The sequence below is a fragment of the Phocoena sinus genome, chromosome X (genome assembly GCF_008692025.1).
Source record: "Phocoena sinus isolate mPhoSin1 chromosome X, mPhoSin1.pri, whole genome shotgun sequence".
In the NCBI taxonomy this organism is placed as follows: Eukaryota; Metazoa; Chordata; class Mammalia; order Artiodactyla; family Phocoenidae; genus Phocoena; species Phocoena sinus.
Window position 1 is genome coordinate 10,255,811 of NC_045784.1, and position 21,439 is coordinate 10,277,249.

Consider the following 21,439-nt stretch of genomic DNA (forward strand, 5'->3'; position numbering starts at 1 on the left):
TTTCTAGTGTATTGTTTTCATTTCTTTAATGGTATTTTAAAATTTTTTTGTTTTAGTTTTTTTCTTAATGGCTTACTTTAAGTCATTAATGGCTCCCAGGCTTACAAAATACATCTTAATTTATCATAATCCACTTCATATGTACTAACTTAATTCCAGTAAGATATAAAAACTTTATTCCTATATAGTTCCATTCCGTACCCCTCCTTTGTGCTATTACTGCTATACATATTATGTCCATATACGTTAGAAACCAAAAAACAGTTTGTTATAATTATTGCTTTATATAATCTTTTTTAAAAGGTGAGAGAAAAAAAGGAAAGCAAGTATATATTTATAGTTTGTTATATTAACCTTCTTATTTACCATTTTTTGGTTCTCTTCATTTCTTCCTGTGGATATGAGTTTGGTGTTATTTCCTTACTCCATACCCTCACAATTTAACTTCTTTATTAAAAGTAGAGTTTATAGTCTTATCCTCTATTTTTTTTGTAAAGTTCTAGAGAAATAACCATGACTTCTCTGATTTAGTTTAAGATCTTTGTCAGTAAATTTTAACCTCATTTCCTCACATCCAAAATAAGAATATCTGGATGTTAGCTCTTCCACACACAGGAAGACAGATACAAATATTTCATTATTCTTACTTAATCTGACTCTAAATCCTTTCTCCCAAAAACATACATTTAGAACATGAAAAAATCAGAGGTCTTTTTGTGGACACTGGTTTATTTGGGCAAACTTCAAGAGTTTGGCTAGCCTAATAGAATATTCTTTGAGTCATCAACAGAAAAGATTTTCCTGGGAAAAGACAAAATTAGTTTTTTAGAGGCTTCTGCTTTTGGTCTTTTTTTCCCCTTAAGTTTCTGGGAATTTTGATAAGCAATTACACTGTCTACTAGCAAACCATGCATTTTAATGTCAAAAACTCTAGCGCTGGTGACACATTTTTCAGTTTTTCTAAAATAAGGTCTGTGCTTCCACCTCTAGCATTGTTTGCAATTAGATGAAGAGGTGGGGGAGGGGAGAAGGCATGTCTTCCCTGGGCAGCAAAATGGGAAATAATCCTAGTGTTTCTCCCCATAGAGAGGCCACACTGAGCCAACAGTTTAGCAATGCTTCCGGAACTTTTCATGTGCGTGCTAATTACCTAGAGCTTAGTTACAATGCAGATTCTGACTCAGTAGATGGAGGGTGCAGCCTGGGAATCTGCAGCTCTGATGAGCTCCCATGTGATGCAGATGTTACTAGTGGTTGGGGGACCACACTTTGAGTAGCAAGGGCTGCTAGGGCACTCATTCTTAAACTTCCTGTACATTGTAATCACCTGGGGGGTTTTAAAAAATTTCTGTTACCTGGGGTCCACGTTCAAAGGTTCTCATTTGATTGATTGTGACTGTGGTAGTCATGTGCAGTCAGGTTTGAGAATTACTGGGAGTTACAAGTCAAGAGTGCAAGAGACTGTGGTCAAGCCAGGAATATCTTGGCTCAGTTTGTGCATCACCAAAACCCAAGTCAGTATTGTTCCATCATTGAGTCTCTTCCTGGCTAGCATGTCCTGCCCATGGCTACCAGGTAAATCTGATTTCTCTTTTTTTACATCAATCCCTATTCAGTTCAACTTTAGTACAACTGCAGCCATATATCTTTATAGGCAGGGCCTACCAACAGAGTCATCTACTAGGGTGCAGGCAATAAAGGGATAAGTAGAATGTTCACAAACAATTGAGAGACTGAATATATAAATGGACAGCGGCCAGACCATATGTAACAAAAGAATTTTGATCCACGACTTCTGCAGCAACCAGCTCAGGAAGCCAAACCATAACCTCTACAGCCATCATCGCAGAACATCAGGACTTCTTGGTCAATGAATGCCAACTTCTCTATTTTTTGCCCTGACTTCCAACTCAGGACCGACCAGAGAAAGCCAAGTATGCTCCCCAAACCAATCACATAAGCTGCCGCACTTCTTATTATTCTCCTCCGGTTTCCCCATGTCACCAAGCTCCCATCAGGGTATACCTGGAGCCTTCCTTATTTTCCACTGTAAAGCTTTCCCACTCCTCTGCCTGTCTTTGAATCTCTGTAAGCGATGGTGGCTGACTCCCTTGCTCTGAATAAAGAGCCTTCGTCTGTTCTCTTTTGGGTGGTCTTCATTGAGGTCCACACAGTAATAAAGCCAAGAGTCAGTCTGCTTTTTATTATCACCATGCACCAGCAATTCTAAATAATTTCAGTGGAATAGTACTCCTAGGCGAGGATGGATTGCTCCCATCACCCAGGCCCTCTGATGATGTCCCTGCTTTTTAGACACTTTTCCTGTTAGTTTTCGAAACCCAGCTTGGTATCCGGGCTGCCCTGGGACTCTGGACAGCTCTCCTCTCCCTGAACTGGCTGCTCCTCAGGCCTCCTGTCTCCACGGCAGGGGCTCCTCCACTTCTAGAAACCTTCTTCAGCTTCAGCTCTAAGTGTTCAAGATCAGCTCTTTTTCTGGGAGGTCACGACCTGTGACTCACTCCCCCTCCTTTCTTCCCAGCCGCTCCCCCTCTCCCCACCCCAGCTCAACTTTTCACTTTGGTGTCAGTTTCCTGCCAATTGATCCCTGGCCCACTGAAAATTCACATTTATAGCATTGTATAATTAACAGGGGATTAACTAAGAAGCTCTTTTCTATGAAAGAAAAGTGCATGTACATTCTCCATTAGCAAAGTGTGCTATTTAAAGTCAAAATACGGTTAACAAGCTGCTTCCAAACCAGAGTATCAGTTTCTGATAGGGCACCTTAAGCCTACAGTTATAGTTAGTTTTTTGAGAAAGGCACTTATTTCGGTTCAGTTTTGCCTGTCTCCTTGCCCAACGCCACCTACCCTCAGCCGCAAAATGCACCCATCTGCATTCTTCACGTTTCTGGGGCGTACGGAAAACTTGCACGTTCTGAAGTCTATTTGCTAGCATATTCTTCCTACCATCTTTTTTTTTTTTTTTTTATAAATTTATTTATCTATTTTTGGCTGCATTGGGTCTTCGTTGCTGCCCGTGGGCTTTCTCTAGGTGCAGCGAGCGGGGGATACTCTTCATTGCCGTGCTCGGGCTTCTCATTGCGGTGGCTTCTCTTGTTGCAGAGCTCAGGCTCTAGGCATGTGGACTTCAGTAGTTGTGGCACGCGGGCTCTAGAGCGTAGGGTCAGTAGTTGTGGCACATGGGCTCAGTTGCTCCGTGGCATGTGGGATCCTCCCGGACCAGAGCTCAAACCCGTGTCCCCTGCATTGGCAGGCAGACTCCTAACCACTGAGCCACCAGGGACGTCCCTCTTCCTACCGTCTTGATTATGAATCACAATAGAGCGGGAAAGGGATAATAAGTAAAGTGTTAAGAAAAATGATCTAAATCTTGGAAATAAGGCCAGGAGTGTTCAGGCTCTCCCTTCAATGTCATTAACACTGAGCTGCTTAACAAGCCCACCCCAGGACTACCTACAAGGCCGTGGGAGGTTACCTTTGCTTGCTTGCTCTTTACTCTTTATTAAATAAGATCCCAGACTTTGGGAAGTTACACGTTAACATGTATATGTTGCCTGGTCGAGATGCTAATCATTCCTGATGGGTGGGAAAGATAACCCTAAAGATTAGAGTTTTATTGTCCTGGAGGGCATTGAGCAGTTTCATATCTAACCTAGTAATCTCATTCGAACATTCTTCTTCTTTAATGCCTGTAAGTACGTAGCTCCTCCAAGTCTCCTTGAAATATCTTTACCGTCTCATTGATTCCATCATTAATGTAATTGGCTAAACTCTTTGACATGAGCTATGTTTTCAACTGTTTGGAACTTATACTTTGAAAAGAGTTCAGAAAATTCAGCATAGAAGGCCAGTCGTGGCAGATGTGGTGAATGAGAGATCTAGGTTTGTCAGATTAGCACAGCTATTCTAATCCTTTCATAGGTTTCCCCCTTGCAGAGTTCGATCTCACCCCCCCCACCTCCACTCGATACGCGGGCCTCTTATTGCTGTGGCCTCTCCCGTTACGGAGCACAGGCTCCGGACGCGCAGGCTCAGCGGCCATGGCTCACGGGCCCAGCCGCTCCGCGGCATGTGGGATCTTCCCGGACCGGGGCCCGAACCCGTGTCCCCTGCATCGGCAGGCGGACTCTCAACCACTGCGCCACCAGGGAAGCCCCAGAGTTCGGTTTTTTTTTTTTTCTTTTTCTCCCAACCTACACTGTTAACTTCCCTTCAGGAACCATAGCCATGGAAAAGCTTTTCCACAACAGTTCCTTAAAAGAGGAATCTGAACATGTAAATTACATTTGTGGCCTCCAACCTACCTGGTAAAGCACTGGTGGGAGGCCTGGGGGTTACAACAGTAACCTGCACACAATGAAAGCAGCCCCCAAGGACAGGGGTGTGTCCGTGGGACCGGTCCACCACTTCCCACCACCATTTCCCAGAGCGTAATGTAGGCTTTTCCAAACTGATAAGGGAGTAATAAAGCAGACTGATTCAAGTCTCGATTTCAGCCTCAAAGACAGAAGTTGGAGTAGTAGTTATTTCATAACAATCTGGAAAGGTCTAGACACCCAGCAAGTTCTAATATCAAACCCAGGAGAAACCTTAGCCTCCAGGAAGGGGAGCATACTTACTTGTGAAATTTGTTGGCAGTAAAATATTTGAACAGCTGGGGCGCTGGGTATAGTTCTGACGTTGGGTGTTTTATACAAAGGAGTCTTTCTGTTTTCCCCACTCAAAAAAGGGGAAAGGTATTTTCATGTTTTTATTTTAAAAGTCATCATTAATCCTACTAGGTCAGTCAGTCTGCTTGTTTTCTGGCTTCGCATTTAACAAAGTTCCTTATCATTAACTGTGCGTTTTCAATCACCTAGCATGTATTTAAGTGGCTTTTCCTAATTTAAAAGGTATTTCATTTTTTGAACATATTATAAGGCATGTTTGTCTCTTCAATATAGTATTGGCATTCAGGCTGCTGTTTGCACTGTGATCCACTATTTTTTTTTTTTTTTTGCGGTACGTGGGCTTCTCACCGTTGTGGCCTCTCCGGTTGCGGAGCACAGGCTCCGGACGCGCAGGCTCAGCGGCCATGGCTCACGGGCCCAGCCGCTCCGTGGCATGTGGGATCCTCCCGGACCGGGGCACGAACCCGCGTCCCCTGCATCGGCAGGCAGACTCTCAATCACTGCGCCACCAGGGAAGCCCTGGTCCACTATTTTATGTGCTGTTTCATATTTAACCAGCTCTGAAGTGTTGAATCTATCAAAAAAATAACTACTGAGAAGGTATAGACGGATAGCGTTGATCTAAATCATTAAGATCTCAAACCTTATGGAGGATTTTTCATTTTGTTTTGGTTTGAAACATGAAGGTGACTGAGTGAGAAGATAAATTAAGTGAAAATCTTATTTTAAAATGTCTCCTTTGCTAAAAATACCCAGAGTCATTCCATATTTTGATAGCTCTTTAACAAAGCTATTTTGCAGTTGTTTTGCAGAAATGCAAAAGGATCTTCCAGGGCCTGGAAAAGCGCCGTTGTAATTTTGGATGAACTTTCTTAAATAATGAAAACAACCCAAGTGGTCGATCTGTATATATTTCGTTTTGCCTTAGTCTAAGAATTTATCTATCTGTCCCAAAATAAATCTAGAAAGCAGAGCTGAGGAATCGAGCAGGTCAGGGTTTTACTATTACAGCGGTAGAGGGCTAAATAATACTGCCTTCCTCCTTTCACCCGAAAAAGGTTTCCTGAGCAGGGGTCTCCCCACCCCTGTGGTCAGTCCCCAGATCAGAGATGCGTTCGCCAGACACTGGCTGCTTGCTGAGCCAGTGACAGGCTAGAAAACAGTCTGCTTGCCCTGGCTTTCTCTGGCTCCCCGCTCCTCCTATATACCAGTGCTATTTGTCAGGAAAGAAGCCCAGAGAGGAATATAAAGAAACTAAATGTACAGTATTTTCCTTAAATGGCTTTACTGCTGGTTATTTTGCAATAGATAGAGAAAATCTCCCTGAAAAATTGCTGCTCCCTTTTGAAGGTATTAGCTCAGCCCTTCCCCTTGCATTTTCCAGAACATTCCATCTTCAAAGAGCTAAACAATCTTGCTCCGCCCAAAAGCTTTGGCGCTGGCCTTACCTCCTCTGGCTCTTGTGCTGCCTCTGACACTCAAAATTACTTGTTCTACCGCAGGAAGACCTTCCTTCACTTACTGCTTCTCATTGGATTTGTAAATGGTGGATATATTGAGGAGGAGGAACTTGTCTGCTTTCTCCTTTAGCCCTGCCTTAAGGCTAAGATTAATGGCCTCTCATAAATGGTCTGTTCCTTTGTCTGCCATACCTGTCCGTTCTGACCCCGTAACACAAAATGAAAGTGAGTGGGAGCACGTTAGCATCAAGTGGGTCTGTTCGTTGGAACAGCTCGCTTTGTTGCATTTGTCTTGAACCCTGGAATCGCTGCTCTGCCCCTTCTGGTTCTGAGGCGCCCCTGCCCTGGCCCACACCTGTCCCCTCTCCCAGGCCAGGCTGCTGTGCCCTGGGGGCCCCCTAGGTCCTTGCCGGGGTTGGTGGCTGTCTTTTCCTCTGATGCGCCCTCCCTTCTCACAGGCCTCTGAGACTTTCAGGGGAGACCTGGCTTCTCTCACTGGCCAGGAGGCCTAGAAGAAAGGTTGACCTTGAACTTCCAGTGCACTACTTCAGCTTCTAGACCGTGCCGTCCACTGTGGTAGCCACGAGCCTTATTGAGCATTTGAAATGCGGCCAGTCCAAATGAGATGTGCAGTAAGTGTAAACTTCATCCCACATTCCAAAAACCTCATGCAAAATAAATAAAGAACATCAAATACCTCAATACTTTTACATTGATTATATGTTGAAATGATAATATTTTGCATATATTGGGTTATATAAAATGTATTATTAACATTAACCTCTATATAAAATAGATCAACAACAAGGACCTACTATATAGCACAGGGAACTATATTCAATATCTTGTAATAACCTATAATGGAAAAGAATCTGAAAAAGAAGAGACAGGTATATGTCTAACTGAATCACTGCTGTACACCTGAAACATTGTAAATCAACTATACGTCAATTTAAAAAAACACTGAAAAAAAAAAATATATATATACTTTTTAAATTTTAACTTGTTTTATCTGAATTTGCTATTTTCGATGTATTCTTTTTTTTTTAATTTATTTGGTTGCGCCAGGTCTGAGTTGCGGCTGGCGGGTTCCATAGTTGTGGCCAGTGGGCTCCTTACTTGTGGTTTGTGGGCTCCTTAGTTGCAGCTTGCTGGTTCCTTAGTTGTCACATGCGAACTCTCAGTTGTGGCCTGCATGTGGGATCTAGCTCCCTGACCAGGGATCGAACCCAGGCCCCCTGCATTGGGTGCACGGATTCTTAACCACTGCGCCACCAGGAAAGTCCCTGGATGTATATATTTTTAGGAGTAAGAAATAGACTGCCAAGAGCATATAGTCTACTGAGGGAGAAGGGATTATAAACAATCATGATAAAAATGAGAAAAGTGCTAGAACAGATATATGTATACAGCACTATTGGAACCATCAAGAGTACAATTAATTCTGCTTGTGATTATCAGAGGAAGCATCAAGAGGAAGCCATGGGTGAAAGAGTGCAAGTCCAAGGGAGTCGAAGTCCAAAGGAGGAGGAGGTGGAAAATGGCTTTCATGACCAGATGATAGAGCTACGTGAGTCCACGGGAGGTAAGACTGCACAGGTGTGATGGAACCAGTTGACAGGTCTGGCTGGGGCACTGGATGGTCCATCTTCAGAGGACCAGATGATGGTGGGAGATGAGAATGCACAGGTGACGGTGCTACATGGGGCCGGGGGAGATAAGGCCGCAGTCCTGCCAACCACAGAGGCAGGAGAGGGGAGTTTTGGTCGTGACACCGGAGCAGGGCAGGGCACAGAGGCTGTTACAGGAGGGGTGGCGTACTTAGGGTCTCAGCCCCGCGCTACGTCAGTCCTGACCCTGGTCACGTGTCTCTTTGGGCGCACCCACTGGGCACCACCAGGGAGCAGGGGGCGGAGAGCTTGCTCACGGGTCACAGCTTCTGCAAAGGTTTGCACGTCTGCTCTTGGATGGTAGAGCTGCTTCTGCACGGAAGAGTTTAGCAGAAACAGTGACCTATTTCACCTGCCTCAAGGCTGGCTGGCCTGCCAAGGCAAAATGCTGGACATTTATTCAAAGTGAAAACGCATTCTCCAGTTAAACACCTTACTTGTCAGAACCTTTGTCTCTCTGGGACACCAAATCCAGGGTAACGAGGAATTACAGAGCATGTGTATTTTCTTTGCTCTTGAAACCCAAAGACACAATGTTGCACGACCCTCTCTGCTAAGGGGTGTTGTCTGGTGCACCCAGGACTGGACCCCAAATAGTAGGCAGTCTGTGTGCCCAGAACTAACACTCCCATTCTTGCTGGCCTCATTGTCACATGAATAGTGCAGTGTGATTTGGGGTGGAGGGTGCTCAGAGAAGAGAAATGTCTTACTCCAAAAAAATCAACACTGGGGTTAAGTTTATCTTATAAAGAAATCACTACCAAGCCAAGGCCACAGCACTGATTCCCTACTAGATTTTTGCTGCAGGGGATTACCTGGGGAACTTAAAACAACAACAAGAACAACAAGGAGCCACACCCCTGGAGATTCTGATTTATTTGGTCTGAATTTTTTTTTTTGAGAGCTCCCCAGGTGATTCCAATGTACAGCCAAAGTTGAAATTGAGGTTACTGACTCAAGGTTTGGGAAACCCAATGGGCAAGTACAGAGCAGCTGAGTATGAGAGTCTGCAGTGTGTCCCAGGGTGAGAAATCAGGGCTGCAGCTGGAAACCTCCCTTAGGGCAGACTCCTCAGGTACTCAGCTGCTTTGTTGCTCAGCAAAAGCCATAGCAATTGTCCTGAAAGGGTCAGAAAGAAGCAGTTGCATATCTCTGATTTCTCTAAGGCCGTGGTTCTCAAGTAGATCACCTGGAGGGCTTGTTAAGGCAGATTGCAAGATCGCCTCCCCAGAACTTCAGGTTCGGTAGCTGGGGTAGGGCCAGAAAATTTGCATATCTAACAAGCTCCCAGGTGCTACTGCTGGAAGGCAAGGGAGAAAAGGATTACTTAAAATGAAAATGCAGTAGACAGTAGCAGGCATTTTCACTGATCAGCTACTCTGTGCCTGGTCCTAGGCCAGACCTGTGGATCCAGAGGAGAAGCCACAGCTGGGCCCTCCATGACTTGGCAGTCCAGAGACAGAGACCCATGGACAAACAATTATATTTTGGTAGGTTCCGTGGAAGGGACCTCCATTTGCTTCTTGGAGATACACAGGGCTAGAAAGAGTATGGCTCCTACTCTTAAAATAGCAAAAAGCCAAACTGCAAGTTCAAACTTTCCATGAATTCATAAGACAGTGAGGTCACAGGGCAAAGAACTAACCCAAAATGGAAGGACAGACAGACATCTGCGGGAAGAGACAAGACAGAAGCTCTTGCTTACCTGGGGCAGGTGCTGCAAGACACGGGTAAGAATTCACTAGAATTGTTTAGTTTGTTTTTAAAATTATTTGTATTGAGGTCCCATGTGGGTTTGGGGCCACAATTTGAAATCCGTCTTGAGACCAATTCCCCAACTCTGCCACTTCCAACTTCCTCAAATGACAGCACAGCCACAGGGTAGGAGTGAGGGAGGGTATGAAAAGAACCCAAACCTTCCACTGTATCAGGGTCCTTCAAGCCAGCCATGAAACTGAAGGAGTTTGAGCAATTGGAAGAAGCCCCCTGGTTTGGTGGCCAAAAGGGCCAACTGGAGGAAACCCAGTCAACAGCATCCATGCTAATTGCTGCAAATGATCTTCATGCCAACAAGATGTCTGAAGCCCTAGAACTGGGTCAGCCTTATGGATCAACAAGGGTTCTTTTTTTTTTAAGTTTTATTTTCTGTTGGAGTATAGTTGGTTTACAACGTTGTGTTAGTTTTGGGTGTACAGCAAAGTGATTCAGTTACACATATACATGTATCTATTCTTTTCAAAGTCTTTTCCCATTTAGGTTATTACAGAATATTGAGCAGAGTTCCCTGTTCTTTCTGTTAACAACTTCTGCCACTGGTGGGCTTGTCCCTTGGCAGATCTGGGGACATCCCTAGAGCTTTTCTCTCCTGTTTCCATTTTAGCACCATCCTGTGCACAGCCTGAGTAAATTCAAACTAAGTTTTCTTACAATAAAAGAAGCCAAGTGAGGGCTTCCCAGGTGGTGCAGTGGTTAAGAATCCGTCTGCCAGAGCAGGGGACACGGGTTCAAGCCCTGGTCTTGGGAGATCCCACATGCCGCGGAGCAACTAAGCCCCTGCGCCACAACTACAGAGCCTGCGCTCTAGAGCCCGTGAGCCGCAACTACTGAGCCCGCGTGCCGCAACTACTGAAGCCCATGCGCCTAGAGCCCATGCTCCGCAACAAGAGAGGCCACTGCAATGAGAAGCCCACGCACCGCAAGAAGAGTAGCCTCCGCTCGCTGCAACTAGAGAAAGCCCACGCGCAGCAAAGAAAACCCAACGCAGCCAAAAATAAATAAATAAATAAATTTGAAAATAAAAGGAAGCCAAGTGAATGAAGGCTTTTAAAAATTGCCAATCATTGGGCAACTCCTGTAACTTTTTCTATACATGAAAGTTACAGCCCTGTAGGTCTGAGGTAAAACTGGAATGTTATTGAAAGCTTTGAGATCTGGAAACATTTTTACTGGACTTTCTGAAATCTTTCATATAAAGCTCATGAATATATCATCTTGCTTTCCTAGGGACTTTTGGATAACATCAAAGAGTTCAATGGAAAAAAACGTTCATCTGGAAAATGCTAATAACTAAGATTTGCTGCTTCTTAATGAGAAGCCAACAGGAGTCAGGCTAACTCGAGAAGAGAAGGGTAATTCCTCATCTCCTTTATGGCCCTGATTCATTGTATCTTATTCTTTAGAGTTTTCAGGATTCCTGGGTCCCTCTCTGGCCTATACTGACTAGAAAGCTGCTCAACTCAGTTCTTCCTTTCAGAATTTATGTGGACAATTTTTACTTCCTGTGAATCCTTTACTGCCGAAACCACCCCTATTCAGCCATCACAGCTTTGCCCACATGCCAGGAACCTGGGGAGAGATGTAGGCCCTGAATTAAGAAATGTTATTTCCTTGGTTGTCCACATAAACTTTCTAGTATTTCCGGTAATTCATCAGTAACTTATGGCCCTCATTTGCCAAAGTCCCTTTTGCTGGTGAATTCCTGGTATTTCTTGGAATCATTCACCTTCACTCATTCTCCCTTTGAGCTAATTTAAACATTCAGAAGGGAATCAAACCCATTTTCCAGCTATCTGGAGTTGTGAGGCTTTTTAATTCTTTCCCCAAACTGAATTAGCTAGCTGTCCCATGGATTGTCCCAAGAGCAACCTTGGTGTGGATCTGCTGAAGGAGCTTCACATCTAGAATCTTCCAACTGAACAGTTGTGATCCTAATTCCCAGCTCCATATTCTGTTCTTCACATAAACTGCCCAACACACAGATTCATACTTAGTTCCAGAACTCTCTTGGAACTGGCCAACTTCTCCCCATCAGTGATTTACCCAGGCCCCAAATGGATGTCCTGAGCTGCCACTGAACCCAGGTTGACCCTTTGTGTCTGCTCTTAACTCCAGTACTGAAGCTTGGTCATTACTGAGTCAGTATGTAAGATTCGAGTGAATAAGTTCCATCCCCATTTTCGTGGAGGTTGTCTTATCATTTTGGTTGAAGGAGATCACCTTTGTTCGTGAAAATCATTCCGTGCACAGGTGCTTTCACCAAAGATAAGCATGACATATGATTTCTTTCACTTGAACATTCACATGGATTTTCTAAAAGTCGTAAAAGCCTCATGTCCCAGGAGAATAAATAAATCTACACACACAAATAAGTCACAGAAGAGTATCACTGCATGGGAAAGGGATTATGTTAGTGAAATACTAAACCAAGTATCAGTGTCCATTTGCCCGTTCTTGTTAGGATTAAGCTGAAAGCTGTTTATCTGCTGCTAGTTGCACAGGGATACATCTTGGCTTTAGTTTTGAAATAAATTCTTGGCACGGTTTCATTGTTTGGGATACAGGATCCAAGACAAAAAAAAAAGTCCTTAAGGAGTATACAAGAATTATGGCCCTCAGATCTTTATCTATCCTGATGTTTTGAAAACTTGCTTTAAGAGAAATAACATAGGCCTGCAGGAGAAGGACAGGAAGGAAGGGGAGGCTGAGAGAACAGCCAGGAAGCTGGGGCTAGCAGCTGTTCTGTTTTTCTGAGCAGGGGGAATAAAATTAGAAAAGAGTTACGAATGCACAAGTGTAAAGTAACAGCACGTTTGAATGGGGTGTGGTGGTGGCGGCAGTCCATTTGCCTGTGGGTAAAGGACAATGAAAATCAGTTCATGAAAAGTTCATGCAGAGGAGTAGAGTGAACGTGCTCAGCGGGGTCTTGATCTCTCCCCAACCCAGCCTCTTCCGGCTGCGGGTGTGTGAAAAGCTTTGCCGATGTTCAGCCCGTCCTGCGTCTCAATTGATTTCCACTCAACTAACAGACCAAATACCATTTCTTTTCATTTCTGCTTTTCAACATTAAACCAAGTTGTCGCTTCACGATGACAACAGCTCCAAATCAAAGGCCACGGGACAGCTTTTCAGGCCTGAGTGACGCATTCACCTGGGTTAATCTTTATGCAAAAGTCCTGCTCCAAACACAGCCACCTACACAACATGGCTCTCTGTTTATACTTCACTTTTTCAAATCAGAGTCAGGGAAACAGTCCTCTTAGATATTGGTTTATTCAACATAGACTTCCTAAGTGTATATGCTCTCTTGTGTTTGCTTGCTTCCCCTCCCCCTCTCCCCCCAGCCTGGGCCCATTGTTGTCCAAATCATAGTGTGAAGAGTATGCCTTAGTGGGGAAAATTACTACTAAAGAGAGTCCTTTGGTAAATTCTTTTTCACAACCCAGTGGATCAAATGCTCGGACTGCGTTAAAATGTGTTCAATCATTTAATGAAAGTATTGAGTCCAGAATATATACTGGGCACCATTCTAGGCACTGGACACAAGGCAGGAAATGAAGTAGATGTAAATCCCTGCCCTCCTGAAACGTACATTCTAGTAGTGATACTGGGGGAAAAAAAGGAAAGAAAGGAAGAGGATAGAGAATGGCAGGGGTCATGGTGGTAGTGCAGTTTTATTGAGTTTGGTCCATGGAGGTGGTGTTGGCAGAGATGTTTGAGCAAAGAACTGAAGAAGGAGATGGGAGCCAAGTAGGTGCTGGGGGGAAAGCATTCTTAGAAGGTGAAATAGCAAGTGCCAAGACCGTAGAGTGAAAGCCTGCCCTGGTGCAATGGCAGAGCTGCATGGACCCTAGGACCACTGCAGGGAATCAGGGAGGAGGTGAAGCGTCCTTTGAAATAATAATTAAAATTTCAAAACACAGTGTGCGGGCTTCCCTGGTGGCGCAGTGGTTGAGAGTCCGCCTGCCAATGCAGAGGACACGAGTTCGTGCCCCGGTCCGGGAAGATCCCACATGCCGCGAAGCGGCTGGGCCCGTGAGTCATGGCCGCTGAGCCTGCGCGTCCGGAGCCTGTGCTCCGCAATGGGAGAGGCCACAACAGTGAGAGGCCCGCGTACCGCAAAAAAAAAAAAAAAAAAAAAACACAGTGTGCTTTCTCAACTCGATTCTTACCAAAATTATCTTTCTGACTTTTCCTTCTCCATCTAGATAAGACAAACGATTTGAGGGCCCAGGTGTCTTATTAGTAAACATGTTAAAAATAATAATGCCATGTTATTGCATCTACTTTTAATTATTACATTGATTATTATCAAAATCATGGTCATCACCACCATGAACACCAGTAATGCAGTGGCTCCACAGTTTACATCATCTCATTTGACCCTGTGGTAATGCCTGGATAAGTGTCATTTTCCCATCTTGCAGACAGGGAAATTTTTCAGATGCATTATGTGAGTTGCCTAAAATTGCTCAGCTAGTCAATGCTGGTGGGCTATAGACTAGAATCCCAGTATTATTTTTGCTGAATCACACTTCTTCAATGCCAGCAGCATCCCATATACCTGCTCCCAACATCTCTACTCTACAGTTTCTCCCTTCTGTACCTGGAAAAGATTGGTTGACCTAACAAGGGAAAAGTAGATCGAATGATGACATTTATTACAATGTTATATATCATAGCAAAAAATGAGAAACAACCTGGAAGTCCAAGAATGAGAAATGGGTAAGTATGGTAGGGAGTATAATGGCCCCCCAAAGATGTCTAATTCCTGGAACCTGTGAATATGTCACCTACCCGGCAAAGGGGGATTGAGGTTGCAGATAGAATTAAGATTGCTAATCAGGGAGATTATTGAGTGGGCTCGCTGTAATCACAAGGGGCCTTAAAAGTAGTAGAGGAGCAAAGTGACAGATACAGTGTTGCTGGCTTTGAAAATGAAGGAAGGGGTCTCAGCTGAGGAATGCAGGTGGCCTCTAGAAGCTAGAAAAAGCAAGGGAACATTCTCCCCTCGAGCCTCCAGAAGGGAATGCAGCCCTGTCCACGACTGGATTTAGCCCAGTGAGATCCAGGCTGGACTTCCGACCTCCGGAATTGTCAGATAATAAACGTGTGTTATTGTAAGCTGTTAAGTTTATGGTGACTTGTTACAGTAGCTATAGAGAGCCAACAAAGTTCTCTATAGCATGGACTATGTACTTGAGGGTCTGTCATGCAGACATTTAAGTGATATTTATGAGGTCTATGTGATAATGTGGAAAATATTTAGGATCGACATTTACAAAGCAGTATGTAGGCATGTATATGCAGTGTGGTTAAAACTATGTTTGAAAAACAAAGAAACCAAAACCTCAGTTCAGTGGCTATAAAATCTGGGAGAAAATTCACAAAAATGTGAACGATGAGTCATACGAGAGATGGACTGATGCTGATTCAGTTTTCTTTTCTTGCAACTTGCCTGCATTTTCTGAATTTCCTTTAATGGGCCTGTGTGGAGAAAATACTAAATTTGAAGTTTGAAATTGATTTACGAAAGTCAAAACCCCATTCAGAGAGTCATAATGATATATGTTGCTCAGACAGGACACCATCAGTTAACACATCTGTGGTCAAGCAACAGTATTCTTTCCTATTTTATCTGGGTAGCCATATGGAGAAACAGTTATCATTTCAGCAGCTGGGACCAGAATTCCTCTGTAGGGAGAGAGACCTGTCTTAACGGAGACGTTCGTTGAAAAGACTTTATCAGTCCACTGGGGAGAAGGAAGTCCTCAGACCTGAGTGTTAAGCTGGTGATCAGATTTCATATTAGAGAAGGGAGACGGGGAAGCAAGGGGACGGAGGCTGCTTGGGGCCGGAGTCAGGAAAAGGTGGGGTTGGAAGAAGACATTTGAAGGAAAGCATGTCCCTACAGCATGTTTGCAAAGCATTCAGTGTGTTGTAGGCTTCTCGTTACCCCCAGTTTTCAGCAGAACTGTAACTTATCCATGTTTGATTGGATTTCATAACTAATGAAGGAGGCGAGATTGGTGTCAAGGTTGACTTGGGGTTGAAACTAGGCCGGCCTGTGTAGGTGGGGAGAGAGCGCTGAGGTCTGAATCGCACGTCCCTTCACAGCACGGGCGACATCCACGGGTGCTGTGCCTCCCCTGTGCCTTCAACTTTGCTCAGTCACCAGTGCCCCTGCCTGCGTGTTTACTGCCCTGCTCACCACCTCCCCTTCCTAGGGTAACTCCCTGCCCTCATGCGCTGCATGGTGCATCGCCAAATAGCAAGTGGTTGCAGAGCTCTTTTACTCCCTGGCGTTGTATTTCATGTACAAGACAACCTTAGAAGCCAGCCCTTGGATTACCTGGGATTTATGCCAACTTGTTGCAAAGCAAGCGTTAACAAATCCCCTGAGAACCAGTGGACGGTTCCCCACCACTGATGGTCCCCAGGGACTGAGCAGCTACCCATTCTCCAGTGTGAGATGATCTCAGAGCTGGCGGCCTGCAGGTTTTCAGGGGGCTTGTGGCACTTGGGCTGCCCTCCAAGGCCCAGAAGATGCCAGGGGGGGAAGTTTGTTAGCCGATCCATTGGGGATTCTACAGCCTCCAGGGTAGCCTTGAGATCTGAGCAAACTTAACTCCCCCAGACACTGCAGAAAGAGCTCGGAACTCCTGAGGTGCCCATGATTGAAAACGAGTCTTCCTAGAGATACTTTGGGCCAAATCCAGCCTTGTTCACAGTGGTCTCTCTAGTGGCAATAGCTTCTTAGGTTTTCTCCCGTCCTGTTTTGAGGGCTCAGTGAACCAGAAATCCCTTGGGGTCAGGTGATATCCCAGAGGTCTAATGTCTGCAGTGGGTAGCAAAACCTGTCACCAAGAATATGGGGGCATAGCAGTAATGATGTTAGCCTGCGTGTGTGTGTGTGTGTGTGTGTGTGTGTGTGTGTGTGTGTGTTCATGCACAGGTGTACACTTGTGCCTACTTATGCCTGTTAGACGGGCAGGAAACCTATATGATTTTGGGGGTCTCCTTTTAAGAAAAAAACACTACAAGTTCAAAATTAGGTACAAAAATTCAAATATGTATTTAGAATGAGAAAAAAATATTACAAACGTTAAAAAGTTAGCAAATACCAAAAGCATCACAATATCTAGAAAAATGACATATGTGAATTAACTCCCTGACACAGCTTTATAATTTTCTTTAATCAACTCTTCAAATGACTATGATTTTGTAATTCTTTTCTGTAGCGGAAATTGCAGGTCTTTCCTCTATCTAGCATGATTGATTAAATTTTTAAAAAATCGACAGTTTAGAAATTGATTTTCAGCTTCCTAATTCATTTTCAAGTTGAAATGACATTCACTGCCAAAGCTGTCCTGTAAATTTTTAGAATCTGTTGTCAAGTTTGGAAAACCTATCACATTTCTTTCATGTATAAGCTCTCAGATACAGGGCATTTCAAGTTTCTTTACACGGTGACTAATCTGAAACATTCTTTGAACTAATGACACTCATTTAGCAATTTGTCACTGATGTCCTTATTTACCGCTATATTATGATTTTTGTGTTAATCACTGTCAGTATTAGTATTTCTTGTCAAATTGGCAAGAAATTTAATTTTCTTCAAACGTGCTTACACGATTTACTTCTTTTCATTAACTGGATTAGCAAACAATCCAAGAGTCTGCACATCACTTCTATTCGAAGTTTATTTCTTCCTCTTCATGTATTATTGATTTTGTTATGATCTCAAAGAATCTTTCAGTTATAACTTATTTCTCCTATCAGTATAATTTCTCTTGATTTCAAATCTATATCCTATGTATGATATATTTCTATTGAGTTCATATATGTCACATATATTTCTTATATATGTTTAATTATACAGTGAAATGATATGTATGAAATTTATAATGAAATACATCTATAGCCTATTAAAATATATTTCATATATTTGAAAATATATAGCACATGAAACATATTTCATGTGATATAATGCCTTTATAATTATGTACACTGGGCTGTCAGTCTCTTCCTGATGGGAAAGAACTTCCATTGTGACTTAGGGTTATTGAGAACTAAATCCTCTACTTATAGTTCTGCGTGTCTCAGGACTGGAAGGTTAGGGTTCCACAGAGTACCTTCTGGCTTTCTGTATTTCAAGCCTTCTTTCTCCTCCACTACTCCATACTTCTGGTGCTTCTAGGTGTGACAGCACGCATTAATATTTTTTGCCTGTGGCCCTCACTGTCATAATTTCAAGGGAGTCATCCCAGTAGATGGTAGAAGTAGTCTCGAAAGCCATTCCTACATCAGGATGGCTAGTAATAACTTAAATATGAAATACAGGTATATGCCACTGAAATCAAACTCTCCCTCCTTCAGCTCCACCTTAGTCAGATTTCAAAAATGCCATGGCCATCTCTAGTGCCACCCGATACAAGAAAGGGAAGTCATAGTGGAAAGTGACAGTGGTCTTAACTAGTTGTGGGAGAAATATATTACTTTTGCAAATTTTACAAAAACACAGCACCATGTGAACACATTGCCTTGGAAGGGGCCACGTAGGCCATGGGGCCCGTAAGCTTCCTTGCCTCAGGGGGCAAGGGTAGGTAACCGGATGATGCACTGTGCTAGCACTTTCTCTAGCTCTGTGGCTGAATCCACCTATGTTTTTGCACACTCATATTTTCTAGTCCACACTCACACATGGCATGTCTCTTTCACTCATTGCTCCAACATTTCCAATTGCAACAGCTATGCTAGAACCGTAGTTTAAAGCTATCTGTTACAAACAGAAAGAAATTTTTTAGCGAGTTATTTTTTTCCCAAATGAAACAAGAGTTTGACTTTTCAAGCTGGCAAAGAATTTTTGTCTGACAACTTCAGTAAAGCTAATGCTTTGCCAGGAATACAGGAGACTTTAAAGGAAATAAACTTACTTCTACAATACCACGATAATAAAAGTTTCCGCTTGTTATGAAAACAAGAGTTCAAATAAAGTGTAAAAGAAGCCACCAGAAAGTTGTTTGCAAAGGGTTTATTCTTCTGAATAACAGTGCTTGCTGGTTTGAATAAGATTAGCTTTTCTTTTTAAATCTCATCTAGAAAGCTTTATAAAATGAATCTAAATTTATCATTTCTGTATCTTTCATCAGTGGCCTGAAAAATCTTAATAAAGACTCTACTGACATTAGTTGATCCATCGCAAGAGTGATGACTCTTTGTGTAGATTCATACTGGGAAAAAATAAACCTGTGTCCTCCTGGTTCTTGATGAATTCTTTCTGATCCGTGTGTGTGTGTGTGTGTGTGTGTGTGTGTGTCTGTCTGTCTGTCTGTCTGTCTGTCTGTCTGTCTTTCTTTTACACATAACCCAACCAAACACTTCCTTTTCAAAATGTCACGATCATCCTTATCTCTTGCACCAGGGGAATTTTTAGCATTCTAAAAATAATTTCAATTCTATGGAGTCAGGGTGTTTTTAGTTACGGCTGCACAAACAGTGGGATTTCACATTAGATCCATTTTGAAATATTATAAAAGACTCAATATGATGGAAACATGGAAAATGCTTTGGAAATTGGGATAACTAAACCTGATGAAAATCAACTTCTATAATAGCCAAAGGATAAAATCCTAGTGTTAATGAATGATATGAGAGGCTTGCTGAGGAGCCTCTCCTTTCTTTCTTCTTCAGCCTCTGTTTGCCTTGTGTCTTGCTGTCTTTTATTCTGCACTACTTTAACATCAGCTGGGACTGGCTCTAGCCCCGTGCTTAACCCCTTCTCAACCAGTCGTAATCAAAAATCCTAAATCTAGGAGTAAGAAACTAGGTAGGCTCTAGGCAAAAGGTAAGCCTAAGGCAAAGTTATTTCCTTCTTGTTTTCTTCCCAAGTCACCTGCTTTAGATTTTAAATTTTTGTATAACTGAATTAAAATGTCCTCTCTTGTATGTATTTTGTGATAGATATGAGTGATTTGCTTTCTTACCACCTTCAGCCATGCAAAATTAACTTTTTCAATTTGATTCATGTTGCTTATAAATACCGCAGTGAAGACTAGTTTCGGAATTCTAATAATTGCACAATTCTTATGAAAAGCTTGTTGGTAAAATGAATATTCATGAAGACTGCTTAAGGAAAGTACAGTCCGTTGCTTACTACAGATATTTGTGGACTCCAGACTAAGGATGTGTTATTACTGATAGTGTTACTTAGTTATTGCCACATAGCAACCCCCCAATTCTCAGGAGCCTGCAGCAGTAAGCATCTGTTTTTTTCATGCACAGGTCTGTGGGTCAGCTCTGGCTTGGTCGGATTCCCCTGAGGTTAGGAGGGCTTGGTTCCAGGCTGCAGGCTGGTTTTCGGTCTGCTCCATGTGTTTCTTCATTCTCCTTGGACCAGCAGCTACTGAGGCACATTTTTCTCATGGTGAATCACAGAAGCCTCAGAGGTCAAGCCCCAACACTCAGGTACCCTTAAAGCTTTCAAGCTCCAATCAAGTTTGCAGTCTTTCCATTGGCTAAGCTCAAAGTCAAGGCGCGGGGATGCAGGCTCCATCTCCACTATTGCAATGCTAGGTCACAGAGCAGAGAGAGGGAAGAGTTAACGACAATAATCCAGTCTTCCACACTGACCATTTTTAATCTGTGACTTGATTTCCCCATTTGTAAAATAAAACACAGCAAAACCAAAAAACTCTACCTTCTAGAGTTGTAAGAATTAAAGCACTTAGAGCCTGGCGCACACACGCACGCGCACCCCCTCCCCATACGCAAGCTTAGTAAATAACGTTTGCTGTTGTTGTTGTTGTCATACTCCAATCATCCAATAAGAGGGAGAGGTTAAGCCTATGAATACCTTGGACCATTATGCAGCCATCAAAAACAGTTATGAAGAGCTGCAATAATTTGAGGAAATGTTTGGCTTTACTAGTAAGTGAAAAAAAGCAGCATATGTAAAAATATGTAGATGTGATCCCAACAGTGTAAAAAATCTATACGAATCAAAGATGTAAAGGAAGGGGCTTCCCTGGTGGCGCAGTGGTTGCGAGTCCGCCTGCAGATGCAGGGGACACGGGTTCGTGCCCCGGTCCGGGAGGATCCCACATGCCGCAGAGCGGCTGGGCCCGTGAGCCGTGGCCGCTGAGCCTGCGCGTCCGGAGCCTGTGCTCCGCAACGGGAGAGGCCACGGCAGTGAGAGGCCCGCGTACCGCAAAATTAAAAAAAAAAAAAAAAGTAAAGGAAATACACCAGTCATTAAAGTGGCTGATTCTGGGAGGTGATTGTTTTCTTCTTTCTATTTTTCTATATTTCCCGGTTTTCTATAATAATGTGTATTTTTCTCTAATAACAGTGAGTTTAAAAAACATTGTTAAAAACAAAAAGAGATATAGGGTTTGGGCCCAGAATAGGAGTAGCTGATTCCACCGGTAGCTCTTTGTCTTGTGTTTTGGGGTAATTTTTAAGCTCTATGATTGTTTTTTCATCTTCTTATTAGGGAACAATATAATTAGCTTGATTGTTTCAAAGATACAGTTTCTTTCCTCTTACATCTGGCTTTGGATTATTTCAAAGGTTAAATAAGGTGCTTTTCATGATTGAAAAAATACACAACAGGGGCTGGGGGTGCTGTAAGCTTAAGAATGCAAGAAGATGACAACTGCAGGTAAAATAACACCATTTGTCTGAAGACCTGGTAAGAGCAAGGGAGATATTTATAGATATTAATCAGTTATCCTTACATTCTTTTTCTGTTTTAAGTATTTGTCTTTTTCTTGAGTCCCTATAAATAATGGTACTGATTGTGAGCCTGATCCTTTTAGAAAAATGCTACACTTCTATAA

At 43.1% G+C, this 21,439-nt stretch overlaps 2 long non-coding RNA genes across 2 annotated transcripts in view; one reads left to right on the forward strand and one right to left on the reverse strand.

Annotated features, from left to right (window-relative positions):
* The first annotated feature begins 7,245 nt into the window (after positions 1–7,245).
* LOC116747694 lies at positions 7,246–19,125 on the forward strand. The gene is made up of 3 exons (XR_004348104.1): positions 7,246–7,445; positions 13,282–13,285; positions 19,115–19,125. It is a non-coding gene; the product is annotated as an uncharacterized LOC116747694 (long non-coding RNA).
* Positions 16,651–21,439, reverse strand: part of LOC116747693 — a 52,680-nt gene continuing 47,891 nt past the window's right edge. The window contains exon 2 of the long non-coding RNA XR_004348103.1: positions 16,651–20,170. This is a non-coding gene — a long non-coding RNA (uncharacterized LOC116747693). The remainder of the gene's footprint in view (positions 20,171–21,439) is intronic.